We start from the raw sequence: 17,754 nt of genomic DNA on the forward strand, positions 1-17,754 counted from the left end.
CCATGGGACTCGAAATATATCAAGAACGTAGTTCCCAATTATATTTAAAATCGAACATCAGCTTAGAATTGTGAAGCATCGAGCGGTGACGCCGAACACACGTTCTTTAGTTGCGACAGATGGCTCGTGGAAAGATATGCTCTGAGGGAGCAGATTGGCGACACCGCGCCGACCAATGTAATCAGCAAAATGCTTGAATGCGGGGATAGTTAGAATGCGATTAAAGGATATGTCGAAGGCGTATTATGGAGAAAAAAGATAGACCTCAACAGTACAAAAAAGCGAAACCTCACAGGCAGAGACTTAAGAAGACGAGCCTATTGCATGAAGCTGGCTACTAGTGGTGGACTCAGACGTGGGCGAAGAGAACTGGTACATTCCATGGATGTAATGCAGAAAGTCGTTCCGGGAAGGGAGTTTCCCCAGAAGAGAAGGAGGGGCTGTTTTAGTTGCCGTACTACTCAACGCAGTTAACGACGGTTGCTGTAAGTGGCAAGGCATTTTGAACCCTACCGCAGCCCCAAAAAAAAACATTGTAGTACTAGTAATTATCAAGCCCTCATCATTAAATATAGTATCTTCATGTCATATCAAATCCGAGTATAAAGTAAAATATTTTATTTTGTAATAATTAGGAATATTTTTCAAAGTTAGAATACTGAAAAGTCTATTTTGGTTACTAAAAATTACTAATTGTATTGTATTCTTTACTAGCCAACAACACTTTCATAAGTATTATCTCGCAGCAAGCGGCCGCAAACAGTCTGTGTATTAGTTATCAAAATATTCCCTACTTTCTTGACGTTCACATGCGATGGGAATGTGTTTGTTGAAGCACTACAGAACAGCCCACATTACCGCATATGAACCGCAATCAGAGCTTTTAACGGAAGTGCACAATACCGTTAACCAATGATTTTATCAAGAGTTTACACCATTTTTCGTGCAAACCCAGCACAAGCCACAAAACAAAGTGGCGCGGTTAACCTCGCCAACCAGAGAGTTGAGCAATCAACCGAGTTGAAATGCAAGTAGGTGAGCTACCTTAGTGCGCGTGCCGCAATGACAACCCCTACAACAGAGCAGTTGCGCAGCGATTTTACCTGTTAGGCAGGCTGAGGTTAGCATTTGTGCTAATAAATTACACGCGATGATATCACAAAATATAATTAAGTGCTAAATTTCCACACGCCAGCCTAACAAGTCAACACAGAAAAAGTTTTGGTGGATGTAGGTACCCTTTTTTTGCCAGTTGTGACTGTTTGTAGGAATTACTTTATTACGTGTCAAAATAGTGAACTTAACCGCAAAGCATGAAAAGTCGTGTAGGTAGTCGCACAAGCAATTCTGCTGAGTCTACCTTTGCAATACCCTACGCTGAAGTTCCAGTGAACATCACAGGGAGAGAGAGTAGATGAAAAACCTGGTAAGCAAATTCGGTAAAAATCTGGAAGAAGGTATTGCGGTTAGGTGGCGCGGGAGCTGGATGTTTCGGAAGTTGTGAACACTACACAAACAAATTAATAAATATTTTTGCAATGAGAGGCTCGATAGGGGCTGTGATAGAAACATTTGGAAATTGTCACTTACCACGGATAGGAATATCCACCTAAAAAGTGTAACTAGTAAAACCCCAGTAACTCAAATCTAATAGTGTAGGGTGTGAAAAGTGGTTGCAAGCGAAATATGAAGCGTGAAAAAACTTTCGATGAAGATAAACCAAGCGTGTGCATCCATTTTTCAGTCGGTTTGCTTAGTGGCCGGCTGAGTGCTAGCTACAATTTTGTAGCTGGACACGCGCGCACTACCACACTGTTGCTTGGCATAGCAAAGTGCTGAGTTTACTTTGCTGTGTACGTTGCTGAAGTGCAATGTTGTATCCAGAGTAGACGGAGGCTAGCGTGACATAAAAGGCTGTGTGCCTAGGCTCGTATAAAAGGCGTTACCGGCGTCAAGAGCCGGAAGGGAAGGTGAAGAAATTTGTGAAAATTTACGTGCAACACTGCACTACAAGTCAAACGGAAACGGAAGTGGCAGTGCCACTCTCAGACACGGCGTCACAGCAAAGGCATGGAGCAAAAACATTGCAGCCCAGCCAAATGATACTAATACACATAAGCAAAATATAAAAGGTGGGCTTGTTTTGGCGCGGCACGTGCACAGAAGAGCTGTCCTGCAAACAGACAGATGTACAAACAGACAGACAATGCATTGTGCCATCACGTTAGGTGCTTTGTTGTTTAATCTAAACGGCCTGGCAGTAATGTGCAACTTTATGCAACGCGCTGCAAAAGTGAGGTCAGCGAAATGGAGTATGCAACAGCGTGTGGAGACAACAAAAGCGCGCACTCTCCCGGGACATTTTGAGGCTGCAGCTTAAAAATGAAGAGAGGCGGAGGAGGACCTGCCAGCTACCCTGCCACAAATGCTCCATCATTGTCGTAATTCACCGGTGCACGCGCCAGAAACAGTGGTGTGGTGGACACATCGTCAGTTATTGCCTGTCGCCAGCCGCCTTAACTGATGCCATTGCAAGTAAATTAGTACTTACGCGGTTGCTGGGGCGCATAGGCGTTGGCCAAGGGGCAACATAAATTCGTAAGTAACTGTGTATCTGCGTAATTTGCCGAATTTAAGCGAAATAAAATTCCAATTTCAGAAGTGTTATTTCACCAGTTAATGGGGAAAAAGACGAATGGTCTCAAGCAGCGTGCTGCCAACAAAGGAAGAACCCAATAGTGCCAATGTTTTTGTTGTTTTTGTATAGTGCAACATTATCACTTTGTTTGCTTGTACCACACTTGGAAGCTCTTTGCATATGCAACAATGAGGCAAAGAATGAAGTCTTACAAGCGGATATAAAAATGGAGAAATAAAAATAAAAATAATATGTGGCTTGCAACACTGCCCTAAAGCGTTGCTGGCATTATTTTATGCTCGTAATTTGAGTGCCCTTCCCTCCTGTTGCAAGCGGAGGCCAAATGCAGACGTCCATTGGCGTAAGCCCTAGCAGCGAGCCAAGTTAGTGCCGGAAACGGAAACCAAAAATTGCTACTTGTTATATGCGAGGCGGAGGTGATGAAGCATTCGAAAGCAGAGAGGCAATCGGAGGGGGTGGTGATAGTGATACCATCATATTGTCCTTAGTTTCTCTCTACTTCCTCAAGAGGTTCTATTATTTGCCAAACTCCCTCAAACGCCCTATTTGCCACACTCACCTACTGCGTTGTAGTTTTTGTTGGTGTCAGAGATAATATCCATTTTTGTGGGAAACGAAGTTATTACTTAGTTAAAGCGTTGCCACACCGCTTGGAAAAATGAATTACAGGAAGGATAGGATTTGAGAATGTTTGGGAACTGAGAGCATATTTAGGGAACCCCTTCTGCATACGTACAATTCTCTCCATTGCAAATTGGTGGCACGGCCATTAAGCCTTAGGACTTGACTTAATACGAGTATTCTCCTAAATACTAAATATTTATATAGAAAATTATTAAAGTAGTTGAATTTTTTCAAGCATTGCGATGGAAATACTTATAGTAGCGGCAGAGTTGTCATTAGTCGGCATGATGTTGACGGCAAGGTGGTGGCGGGCGAGTAGCGACACTTACTTTGCTTTGGGTGTGCTTGTTTCCATTTACAGATGTCTTGAAGAAGGTATACAGCTCTTTGATCGCAACATTGAGAAAAGCACTCGCTTTAGCGAGAATTCGCAGCAAAGAGAACTTCATGCTTGCTATCCATTTTTTCTGCAGGTTTTTGTTATCACAGGGCAAAGCAAAGTAGTCAAGTGGGAGTTCTCAGCACGAAGATAATTGTTGTTTACTGCTCGTGCCAATTGGAGTTTCAGTAGAACTCACACGAGCCGGCGATTTTGCTTTCATTGGAAGCAAGATATTGACTTGGCGATGCTTTGACTTCGAGATAAAGTATGCCCTCCACAACAGCGGGTGGGCGAGGCGTGCGGATCGAGTTCCGATGAGCAGTAGCGCAGACTCAACGAAGAATCTCTCTCGCCAACAAGTGCTACTTTGGGCTAAGTATGCAATTGACTAGTAAAATCCTCTCTCGACGAACAAAACTAACACTCTACAAGGCTCTCATCATGTCCGTTCTAACGTATAGCGCAGAAGCTTGCACGATGACAATATCCGATGAGGTGTCATTTGGAGTGTCTGAGAGAAAGATTTTACGGAAGATCCTTTGGACCTTTGCACGTTGGTGACGGTGAATATTGCAGGCGATGCAACGATGAGCTGTATGAGTTTTACGACGATATAGACATAGAGCAACGAATAAAGATCCAGCGGCTAGGTTAGTTGCGTCATGTCGTCCGAATGGGTACAAGCCCACGGGCTCTCAAAGTATTTGATGCGGCACCAGCTGGTGATAGCAGAGAAAGAGGAAGTCTCCTCTGTGTTGGAAAGATCGGATTGGGTGGAGGAGGACTTGGCTTCACTTGGTGTGTCCAACTGGCGCCGGACTGGCGCGTTTTGTTAAACTGGACCAAAATCGCGTAAGCGGTTATCACGCTAATTAAGAAGAAGAGGAAATAGTGCAGACTTTGCAGGAAATTACTAATCACTAACTCAAAATTTTTTGTTTGAATTATTGAATTAATAGCAAACAACTAAGAGGATGGTTTGAGAAAATATCGGAACCAATAAATAACAGTGTCTGCTGCTGCTTTTTTCTAACGCCTGGTTATAACTGATTTTGAATTTGCTTTCCAAGCTTAAATTCGAATTTCTAGGAAAACGTAAAACTGATATGCACGAGTATAGGGCCTATATATGCTCGATCGAATCCAATCGCTCTGCTCAGAAGTTAATACTTTTAACTTTTTTTAACTCAATTCCCTACACCTGGCAGCTCTTGCTTGCTCAGCTCTTCCTTGCTTCCATTCTTCTCAACACATTCGTATGCAGATGAAGCCACAACCCACTTCTCGTGTACTTGCCTATGCGTTCATGTATGCATACTTGGTACAGTTTTATTACTTTCAACGCCTCGAAAATAAAATGAGCTGGCGAATGTTGGCAACATCAGTTTTGAACTGGCTGCACAATTTTACTACCTTTTACTGCGTATTTGTTTGTTGTTTCCTTAATTCGTGGATTTACTTCTCTTTTACTCGAGTAAACGCAGTTTTTTATAGTTTTAAGTGAGGTTGTAAATTTTTAATGTGTTTTTATTTATGATTTTTGTGGTAACATTTCGCAAAGTTCCTATTAAAGTGTTTCTGCTACACTAATGGTGGAGCGGTAAGTTGGGTACAGCGGTAATTTTTATAGCAAACGAAGAGTTATCATAATAATAAATCCTCCCTTGAATATTAAGAGATAGACAAACAATTTGTCAAGGTTTGTAATTTTCTCAACGAGTGAATTTGTTAAACTTGCATTGTTACGCTAGACGTGAGAATTAAGTACTTATATATAGTCAGCGTTTATGGCGCCATGCTGTCACCCAGCAGACTTATATGGAGTTGAACCACAAAGTAATTCCGTAATGTTTTCATAGTACAGGCTTGGTAAACAAAGACCGGGGACCTGTAAAAGGAAATCGACCAGGTAAGCGCTCAGGGCGGCTTTAGTTGATATGTAAAAGGTAGCAATTAGAAATCTAAAATAATAGGCCGAGAGCCATCTAGACACTACGCTTACATTAAGGGAGTTTACATTCCGAACTATATTTAAAAAAGGTTTACCTGTTGAAACTTGGTATAGATCCTAAATCTTGGACCTGTATTCTTGATGGTAAGACTTAGAGAGTAAGGACTGTGCGAACTTGGCTTCTTTTGGACACATCAGGCTTGACTTTAGACTGTCGTTCCCGTAACAGTCCCTGTTGCATTACCACGTCAAACAATACTGTTATTTATTGATATTTATTATTTATTGGAGTTAATGCTATCCAACTGATTCGACCTTATCAGTGTGGCTTTAGACCTGGAAAGTCTACCATCGACCAAATATTGACAATACGCCAAATCTTGGAGAATACCCATGAAAGGAGAATCGACACACACCATCTTTCCTCGACTTCAAAGCTGCATTCGACAGTACGGAAAAGAGTTACTTGTATGCCGCGATGTCTGAATTTGGTATCCCCACAAAACTAATGCGGCTATGCAAGATGACGTTGCTCAACACCAGCAGCACCGTCAGAATTAGGAAGGATCTCTCCGAGCCGTTTGATACCAAACGAGGTTTCAGACAGGGTGACTCGCTGTCGTGTGACTTCTTTAACTTGATGTTGGAGAGGATCGTGCGAGCCGCAGAACTTAATCGCTCAGGTATGTACAATATTTTATAAGAGCGTACAATTGTTGGCGTATGCCGATGATATTGACATCATCGGTCTTAACAGTAGCTGTTAGTTCTGCCTTCTCCAAACTAGATAAAGAGGCAAAGCGAATGGGTCTGGTAACTCCTGTCTTCAAACAAACAGTCGGCGCACTCGCGTATCGGCACCCACGTCACTGTTGACAGTTATAATTTCGAGGTAGTAAAAGACTTCGTTTCTTTAGGAACCAGCATTAACACCGATAACAGTGTCAGCCTTGAAATCTAACGTAGAATCTCTCTTGCCAACAAGTGCTACTTTGGACTAAGTAGGCAACTGAACAGTAAAGTCCTCTCTCGACGAACAAAAGTAACACTCTACAAGGCTTTCATCATGCCCGTCCTAACGTATGGCGTAGAAGCTTGGACGATGACAACATCCGATGAAGCGACGCTTGGAGTGTTTGAGAGAAAGATTCTGCGGAAGATTTTTGAGCCTTTGCACGTTGGGAACGGCGAGTATCGCAGACGATGGAACGATGAGCTGTATGAGCTTTACGTAAACATAGACATAGCGCAGCGAATAAAGATCCAGCGGCTACGTCGGGTGTGTCATGTCGTCCGAATGGGTAAAACCCTCGGGCTCAAAGTATTTGATGCGGCACCAGCTGGTGATAGCAGAGAAAGAGGAAGGCTTCCTCTGCGTTGGAAAATCAGGTGGAGAAGGACTTGTCTTCACTTGGTGTGTCCAATTGGCGCTGGTTAGCACGAGAAAGAAACGACTGTCGGGCTTTGTTAAACTCGACCAAAATCGCGTAAGCGGTTATCGCGCCAATTAAGAAGAAGAAGAATGCAATATTATTGGATTGTTCCGTAGCTTAGTTTGAGTTCTTTGGCAAAATTCCACGAATGCATTCTCAAAGCCTGGATAAACATTCATATGTATTTTGATAATATTTACACAAACTTAGTTATTATTTTATGTTTAGTTAAACTATTTGAATATTTCAGTTAAAATAAAACTGATAGAAGTTGAAGGCAAATTGGTAATTAGGAAAATTTCCCAGTAAAGACTCCTGCATCAGGTAACATAGAAGGCGAAGATAGCTCGTCAGCGATTAAAAATTACAAACTGAATTCCTATTCCACCCAAGGGCCTCTAACAACTTCCAAAAACCAATAAAATTCCTCACTCAAAATGTTTGTGAGCTTGTGAGCGATAGAGTCAGATAGCTAATGGAAGGCGAGAGGCCGACGAAGAAATGAAGGCAAAATTAAGAAATAAACGAATTGTTTTATAAAACTAATAGAAAAAGTGAAGTAACAAGTTTAGATGAGCGAAAGTGTGATGAAAGTATCGTCAGCAAAGTGCAGCAAGGCAGAAAGGCGGAAAGGAGGGAACATGAAGTGGACATGATGGGTGAGGATGATGGCTGCAAAAATATCAAAATTGCGCATTTATGTACTAATGAAAAATTATTTTATTAAAAACTTTGCTAACTGCATAAGAATTTACTGGAAAACTATGCGAGTGCAGAACGGAGAAGTGTGGAAAAATTGCGAACCAAACAGCAAAAAAACAAACACACATAGCAGCGGAAAGCGACGAGGTCAGCAAGAAGTTGTGCTAAATGTGAAATATACCATAAAACAATTAAAGTGCCAGTGAGAAGAGCATTGAACAAGCGCTGACAACCTGAGTGGGTGGACAAAAGCAAAGTCGTAGGTAGGAGTGAGTGGGAAATGCGAAGGGTGAAAACAATTTGGGAAGCGTGAAGAGCATGGAATGGCTGTGTACAAGTTTGTTGGTAAGAGTGTGCACAAAATGGTCTAGTTCAAATGACAGTTAGTATCTCAAGCTTTCCAATTATAAATATTATTTTTCTCAATTCTGTTTTGGCTGTTTGTGATGTTATTGAAAAATTTCATAAGGTTATGTCAACTTTGGGACAATAAAAGAAAACGCTAGAAAAATTAATAAAAACAGAAAAATAACTCACTGAAGTGACGCAAAAAGCAGCAGAAGAATGCAGAGAGTAGAGGAACGTAAAGTTCAAAATTGTTTAAAAGTTTTTAATTGCAAAAATTTTGAATTACCCAAACAGAGACTGCTTTCGTTTTTGTCTTATTCTCACCCATACCATTGCGCTGATATAATTTTGCTGACAACCAAATAACAATTTTCACAAGTTCCAAAATATGGCGTAAAAGTTGATGACAAAAAAATGAAAAAAAATGAAACTCTACTCAGTTCGAAATGATTGCAGAATGTGCGTACATTTTTCAAATTAATTGGCTGACTTGTCAAATACCACCCTGGATACCATTTAAACTACATACATACATACATACATATGAGTGCTTACGAGTACGTATGCGCTTGGGCATATTTCAAAGTTTGGCAGGCACTGTAGTATGAAAATTAATTGGGATATTTACTTGGTATTTCCGTTTAAACGTTCTGTCAAAGTTGCAACAATGCATGAATAAAGTAGATGCTATTGTTGTTGCTTCCCTAAGCATCGGCGCTGTCGTTGCCTATCAGTTATAAAATCCTTGCCAAATTGTTTTTGTGATTTTAATAGGCGGCCCTCTATCTTTGCTGTCATTGCGAAACTGGGCTGACTTATTACAAACAAAAACAAATCAGGATGAATTTTAGTATCGAGAGCGCACTCTAAAATTGATGTTCGGCATGCGCGCGAACGAGTCCCAGTGACTGGTTAAAGGTAATGACTCCGTTGTGTCGATTTTTCTTGAAATTTATTGCAAGTTTTTTATCTCACCTCACATTCTTTCAAGATTCGCGTCGTCATGGATACATTTCTACAGCTAAACAGGCAGCTAGGGGGCTTTCAGAAGCGACTTGGTGATGAGTTCCTGCACTACGACAACGCACCGGCCTGCTTTTCATGGGCACGAGTTTTTGGCGAAAAAAACAACCTACTTTGCCGACCCAACACCGTGAATTCGTTAAGCCCCCTACGATTTTTTCTTGTTCTCTGCAATGAAGTTTTCAAGGGTACTCATCCTCACGGTGTACAGGAAGCTAAAAGGGCTGTAATCGCGGCGCTGATTGGTTCAACTTCGGGGGGCTACCAAGGATGCTTCCAATTGCAGGAGCAACGTACATTAAATTAATCGAAATTGATCGAGTTTTATTCACAAATACCTGGAACGTACTTGCCATACCACTGAAAGGGGTAAACAAAACTGAAAAAAAACCCAAAGACATATATAAAAAGACTTCTTTCAGTAGGTTATCATATACTGCCTTGTTAGTATTTAATAAAAACGTACATCTGCACACCTCAATGCAGCTGCGTCCGGCGCAAGCCTTTCCAAGTTGTATGCATCATATGAAATACCTAACAATGAAAATACAACAGCTTTGATGACAAAATTCGAAAATAAAAAAAGTAATCGTCTGGATGAGTGAGGCGCTTTTATTCCTTCTTCTACTGGCCTTCAGTTACCTATCACCAAGTATCAGCCTCATTTTGTCAAAACCACGTCCCTTTGCCAATACCAATGACAGAAAATGTCAGTTTTTATTAGTCAAACACTTGTCCTTATATTGCACATATTTGTCAAAGTTTTTTTCTTCAACTGCTCATTGCCTAGAATTTCATAAGTGGTAAAGCTATTTAGCTGACGAGAATAGACAGGGTCTTCATGTTCGAGTTTTTTTTACATTTTAATTAGATGCATAATTTGAATGTGAATTCAGTATCAGTTTTTTGACCTGAATAAAGTAAAGAACAATTCTCAAGATATTCTCGTGGATATTCCAACGCCCAGAAAAGTGCCTTTATTGTTTACGTACCCCTTCAACTTGAAATGAACTTTGTCTGAGCACATAATTTTTTTTGGCAAAATGTAGTTTTTATTATTATTATAAAGGGTGGTTAAATTTCAAGGGCCGATGTTGAATGTGAACCACACCTAAACGTCAGCCACACCGTTGGACTTTTTTCTTTGGGGTTATTTGAAAGAAAAGGTATAAGATAATTCGGCACATTAACGGCATAGAACCTCAATTATGGCTCAGCGTCGTCGAAAATTTGGACCATCGGATGGAGGTGTGCCGCCGAGGCCGTGGGGGCCATTTGGCCGATATTTTGTTCCATACGTAATTGAGCTATACTAACATTATTATATTGTAGTAAAAGAGAAATGACAATAATTTCTTAAAAAAATTGTATTTTATTCAAAATCAACACCGGCCCTTGAAACTTAACCACCCTTTACATTCCCTAGTGAAATCATACTAATTTAGGTGGAATCCAGATTATCTACTTCCAATTTGTCGCAACAAAATATTACTAAAAAATAAACTCGAACTTGGAAGATCCTGCACGTACGCTAGAGAAATCTAAACGGGAATGTAGATGTGCACTAATCGCATGTACACACGAATACTAACGAGTAGCTACATGCATATGTACATACGCCTCAGTGTATTAGTCATTTGCCGTTTTATTTTCATCGCCGTCGGTCATTTAGTGGGCATCTGTCACTGTTGTCTCGAACGTGTCAGTCTGGCTGTTTGTCTTCTTATTAAATATTTGTCTGGCCCTCTTATCGCCGTGCAGTTCAAAAGTTTTTTTCGTTTGCATTTACGTTTTTGCTTTGTTTTATGTTAAATTTGATTTTTGGAGGTACGACGCCACTCAGTGACATTTTAGCTGTCACTTAAATAGTCATTATTTAATGGCTGTGAATAATTTTTGTCCGTGGGGAGATATAGCTAAAGTAAATAATGACAGTTGGATTTCTAGCAGTGGAAAAGTTTGTTCAGTACCATAAGGCAAAATTTGGATAATTTGAAAATTAATGGGAAGAAAATGCTCTGCAAGAACAGAAAACAAATTTTGGTTGTTGAAAATATGACAATTACAATTTATGAAATAATAAGGCACAGGTAAATAAATGAAGAATTAGCTGCGCTGTTTGTATGTACATAAATAAGTGCATGAATATCAGAATCAGAATCAGAATAACAATCACGAGTACCCGTACCCACGGTGGAGAAAATACTGAGGGTGTGGCCAACATCGACTCTCAGCGATTTTGGGGGAGTCAGTTGATTTGCTGATATAACAAGGAAAGTAACCGCGCTTTGTTTATGATAAAGGTCGGCAAAAGATAATATATGAAAAAAAACGCGGTCGCTGCGCATGTTACTTTGTTGCTTTCTAAGCAACGACTGACTAGAAGGCTGATTATATTCACTTTATAAATTTTGTATTCATTTCATTCGCCTCTCTCTTCCTGTCAAATCTCCTATGACGTAATAGCCAAAGCTGCTCTCACAATTTTGCTTCATCCCTGATCAGTATCAATATCATAATCAGCAGCAGCACCAGCATCTGTGCCAATATCTGAATCAGCATGCATGCGCTTTCATTGATTGTGTGCTCGCTATAATTCTAATTTACAAGAAAATAAAATTTCATGTTGTGGATCCTTCAAATATTCACCATGAAACTCTTTACACTGACGTGAAACATTTATGAAGGTTCATCTGGATTTTATTTCTAATTGGCTTTTTCACGTTAATGCGTGAAAGTAAAAGTGTTGCAATCGCCAATTGACGAGAGATGTTCACACAATTAACTGAAGTGCCAATTAACACTGAAATGCCACCACTTATGATTTTATACAATTCCGCATACACAATCCTTCACATTCACACAGCTCTGACACACTCAATCTCTTCTCTTGCTGCCATCCCCACCTTAGTTGCACCTTTATTGCATTCCCTCTTGCTTAAGCTGTAGATTTGCAGATTTCTTTTGTTGCTACACCACCGCCAATGTTTCACTTCAATGACTTCAATCATCCACCCCGCCGTGGCCACTTCCTGCGCTTAACACTGATTGCAAAAATTGCGCTGCTAATTGCTGTTACACTTGCTAATTCCCATTGGCATGCGATAAATGGTTAAACACAGGAGCAAAAAGTGTGGGTGTGGAAATGTACTTGAAAGTGAAAAGTGTAAACAAGGAGGGGGAAAAGAAAAAGAAGACCGAAAAGAAATAAAGCTTATTGAAGATGTCGATTGGAAAGCGAAGGATTGTTGACTAAAAAGTTGTTTGTGCGCACATACACACACATGCAAGTAATGAGAAAGGTAGGAAATCAAAGGCACTGAGCATTTTTTCTAGTGCACACACACGAGCGCAGTAAAAGGTAAACACTTGCAGTCGAGTGTCCTGTGTACTTACACATGTAGAAGGTAACATAGGAATGCACTGGTGTGGAGTGCTGTGTTAAGTATATTTGTTTTTGTTTGAGGCGTAAACAACTAAAGTGGTCTAACGCAAGCGTCAATAGTAAATGAGTAAAACGAACAAATACTTGTAAAAGCTTGAAAGGGCAAATAGAGATGCAGCTAAAAACAAGAAGTAAGTGTGCGAATACACATAGAATCTCCATAGATCTGGCAGACGAGCGGACGTTAATTATGCAATTGTTAGATTGTTTCTTCAGCTTAATCTGTAAAGAACCGTTTAACCTGAGTGTCAAATCCATATTTGTTGTATCCCTTCTTCTTCTTCTTAATTGGCGCGATAACCGCTTACGCGATTTTGGCCGAGTTTAATAAAGCGCGCCAGTCGTTTCTTTCTCGTGCTAACCGGCGCCAGTTGGACACACCAAGTGAAGCCAAGTCCTTCTCAACCTGGTATTTCCAACGCAAAGGAGGCCTTCCTCTTCCTCTACTACCACCAGCTGGTACCGCATCGAATACTTTCAGAGCTGGAGCATTTGTATCCATTCGGACGACTTGACCCAGCCAACGTAGCCGCTGGATCTTTATTCGCTGGGCTATGTCTATGTCGTCGTAAAGCTCATACAGCTCATCGTTCCATCGTCTGCGATATTCGCCGTTGCCAACGTGCAAAGGTCCAAAAATCTTACGCAGAATCTTTCTCTCGAACACTCCAAGCGTCGCTTCATCGGATGTTGTCATCGTCCAAGCTTCTGCGCCATACGTTAGGACGGGCATGATGAGAGTCTTGTATATTAGAGTGTTAGTTTTGTTCGTCGAGAGAGGACTTTACTGCTCAGTTGCCTACTTAGTCCAAAGTAGCACATGTTGGCAAGAGAGATTCTACTTTGGATTTCAAGGCTGACATTGTTATCGGTGTTAATGCTGTTGTTGTATCCGTATTAAAAATTAATTAGTTATCTACGAATATGCATATAAATATGCATTAAAAAAAAAGAATAAATGGCGCTTACACACTGTGAGATATTTGGCCGACCTCCTGCTATTTTTTGAAGCTCGCATCTTGATGTTGTTCCACTAGAATGGAAGGACCTGCAGTTTTAAACCGACTCAGAACACCAAATGGTTTTTATGAGGAGCTTTTTTATGACAGAAATACACTCAGAGGTTTACCATTGCCTGCGAGAGGCTATTAGAAAGAAACTTGGTCTATCATTTTCCTGTTTCATGCATTGAGATTCGAATGGTAGTCACGCACCATCCCATTCGGTTACGGCCGTCGCCAAGTCTGTCTGTAGTTTGTCTAATAGAAGCGAGAACGCCATCGCTTAGAAACTATTTGACCATTCGATTCTATAAACCACCAGCATCATTAGCTGTAATGGCTTTACATCCTCGAGTCAGACTTTGTGTTGATTTCTGCGCAAGTTGTGTATCAGTCGAATTTCATAATTGAACCTGAATTTGATAGCCGAACTTGATAACTGTTTGACCGTCCATATTTATTTTCCTTTGAGTTTTTGATTAACTATTGTCCAAACATTTTCAAAAGGGTTGGAATAAGATGTCTGTGAAGGCCAATTCAACATTTCAGTCTCACTTTGCTGTTCCCTTTCTGCACACTGACGACGTCGATGCTTGATATCATTGCCTTCTTATAAAGTTCAAAGGTGGCTGGTTCTTCTGAACATCTTCGCAGCTGACGGTAACAATGCCTGCTGGTAAGTTTTATTCATCAAAACTGCACTCAATAAACTGCCAAATCCTTTTTTGGAGAAACAACCCCAAGCATGAACTTTAACTGTATGCTTAACAGTTCGTTGAAGTTCTCGATCGATTTTTAGCAGTACGCATTTTTTTATAACGGAACCCTAAGTTTGAAATTTGCCGGTCACGCTTCTATTAGACAGACTGTAAGATTAATTTGTGAATTTATACCAATTAGTAGGAAAATCATCTGTACTCATCATCAAAATCATCTATCGAATTTAAATTTACATTACTATGCAGTATTATGCAAATAATTTAGCGTAGCAGTATGATTTCAACGATCAAGAAACATCCTAACCTAAACATTTATTGTTAAAGCATTCAGCCCCTATTAATCCCAGTTCAGATTTTTTAAATTTATATTTTTTCATTACTGCAAGCGATTCGAGTTCTTCTTCGTCATATCTGGGCGATTCATCTTTCCACCAAATTCTTCTAAATACACTGTAGATAGATGCAAATTGCCTCTTTGTCAAGCAATAATTAATGTTTTCAACGCAGTGTACATATACATGCACATAGGTATATGTATGCATATATTTTGCTCGCAATAAGTGTTTTTGTAATAATTGCGTATGAGCTTCTTTCTCTGCTTATTCATAATTCAAAGTGTAAATAATTTCACTGAAACAACATTGACATGTGCCGATTTATGTATGTATGTACATACCATACAAATACGTATTCACAGTCATAAAGGGCCTCGACTTTTGTCACACTAATGATGCGATACTCCTCCTTCTCGAAACATTCCTTGCGTGAACTGACTCCTCATAATTTAACTCTTTGTTGTTTTCAAGCATAATTCTAATACATACTGACGAGCGGCCGCCGTAGCTGTGTGAGTCTGTGCATAGGTACCATTCGGTTATCTGGAGTTCGAAACCAACTATGGCGATGATGGAAAAAGTTTCTCTGATAACTCAGAAGGCAATATAAAGCCTGTGAGCGCATTTCTGCGATAAAAAAACGTTCATGCAAACCATGTGCTCTTCGGAAGTCTCTCCAAATGGGAGAAGAAGCAAGGCCAAACACTTAACACAGAAAGTATGCGCTCAATAGATGTATTAGAGCGGGTCAACTATTCTTTTCGATATCGTTCTCAGCTGATGCGGATTCCACATAAAGTAATAAGAAAGAAAAGACGATACTTTGACGAAGCCGGGAAGCTGTGAGCTGCATGAAGAGTATGCGGAAGAATCCTCCTGCCGACTCCCAGGTAAATGGCGATCAGAGATTTCACCCCGGTGTGGATTTCTGCACACAGAACCATTGTTCCATATATTTAACTCACTTCATCCTTCAACAATATTCGCAATACTTATCATTTTCATTTTTTCGCAAATTTTTAATATAAATATAGTTAATTTTATAACAAAAACCGTATAAGTTAGATTTCAAAGCTTTGCACCAAATTAAAAAAAAAAAATATTTAATCAGAATTTTTAGGCAACTTCATCTTTCATTTACTGTAAGCGCAGTTCTTAAATATAAAAGATAAATTTTTCGTACCAAAAAGTTCCTCAGTGCAAGTTTATATTTAAAAATTACATGAATACAGAATTCTTAAGTAAAGTATGTATTGATCTCTTTTAAAATTTTGGGGGCTCGAAATTGAGTTTAGAGTTATTTATAGCATATTTTTTTTCTTTTTTTGTGTTAAATCCGAGTCTGCTGGGGGAGAGGACGAAAAACAATTTACCCGCCCTTATATATTTATACTTATGCAGTGATTGTTAAGAGTATTTTCGCTTTTGTTTTTCTTCCTCCTTGACTGATTTGGCACTCTGTTTGTTCATCCAAACCTTTTCAAATATGTTGAAGGGCCATACATAGCAAAATTTCATGCGTTTATTGTACAGTGCGCGCGATTTGTTTTAGAATAATTCTGTATTTAATTTTGGACATGAGAATGTGACAGAGGAGTTATTTGGAAGGTATTGGAACAACAGGAGACGTACACTGCAAATAGGAGAAGGAGCTCGGCCAAATACCTAACAGAAGTGTACGCGCCAATTATTATTTTTTTATTATTTATTTATAATAATGTATTTATTATTTATTTATAATAAATTTTCGTATGCCTATTTTGTGACCGTTTAAGAGGTGGACGAGTGCGTCTCCAAAGCTTTTCATGTATTGAATTCATTATATCTACTCTATGTAACACAGAATCTCTATTCCTAAATCTTCGTTTAAATTTGTCGTTTGCGATCTTTTTGAGCACACTGTACTTTCATCAGTTTTGCTTCCTTGTAGGTATTTTCCGATGTTGTCTTCTATTTCCTGCCGCTTTCTCGCAAATACTGTTTAATTGGCTGTGAATAATTACATGTTTACTAAGCGCTGTGACGCAAGGCATTAAGGGGAGAGTTGAGTGAGAGATAGGGTGTTGGATGCGAAGAAGGCAAGAAAGAATGGGAATGAAAGCGATGCCAAAGTATGGCAGATAGCTGAGGAGGTCGTGATTTGACATCGCGCTAATAGTAGGCACAGGCTGACAAATAACACGGGGTTCCACAAAGAAGTCACTCAGCGCGGCACATAATATACATATGTGGCATACCTAGGCCAATAATGAATAACTGTTAGCAGGCGCTGATGAAATTTTATGTGAGATAAAAAACGTTCAACACAATCCTGCACATAATTTACATTCGAATCTTTTTTCCAATACGAATTTCCTCAAAATCCGTAGAATTGGCATTTGCAGAGATGTAACATTTATTTATTTCGACTTGTTGTCAGAGTTTGGACGCAATATTGAGTGATTAGAGAATATATGTTCATGTTGGTAACTCTTAAATCATCAATGAGCCCAAAGCAGGCATGTTTCGAAGCACGTGAAAGAAATCTACCCCAAACTCCCAGCCTCTTGTTACTATGCAATACTAAAGGGTCTTTCGAAAGACGCGTAAAAATTTGCATTTTTTAAAGTTTCACTATTCCACAACGAGTACGTCTACAAGTAAAATCCGCTAAACAGTCGGTTCAGAAATGCCTAATTGTTGAGAATGCCGAGATCCGAATGTGGCGAATTGCGCCACAGTTTTCTCAACAGAAGGTCCAGTTTTTGGTTTGCCAGTGTATTTTCTATCCTCGACAGCACCAGTTTCTTGAAACTTCTTCGCCATCCTTTGAATTATCGACTCATTCGGAGGATTATTTCCACCAAAAAAAACCGACCGAAAGGCCGACCATTTTCATAGTAAGTTCCAATAATTTTAACGTTTTGTTCTATCGTGTGAAATTGTGCATCTGATTACTTGACAAATGTCAAAGATGACAAAAAATGCTACTTAGGAATTAGTCACTACTGCCATCTAGGCGCCACTTTTGAGAGATCCTTTACTTATGTTAAATGTGGAAATCTAAAGTCAATATTACATATTTGAGCAAATAAAACTTAAATGTGTATGCGTGCCGTAAAACCAGCTACGTGTAAACAAATATTTGACATA

The sequence above is a fragment of the Anastrepha obliqua genome, chromosome 5, assembly GCF_027943255.1.
Source record: "Anastrepha obliqua isolate idAnaObli1 chromosome 5, idAnaObli1_1.0, whole genome shotgun sequence".
Lineage (NCBI taxonomy): Eukaryota > Metazoa > Arthropoda > Insecta > Diptera > Tephritidae > Anastrepha > Anastrepha obliqua.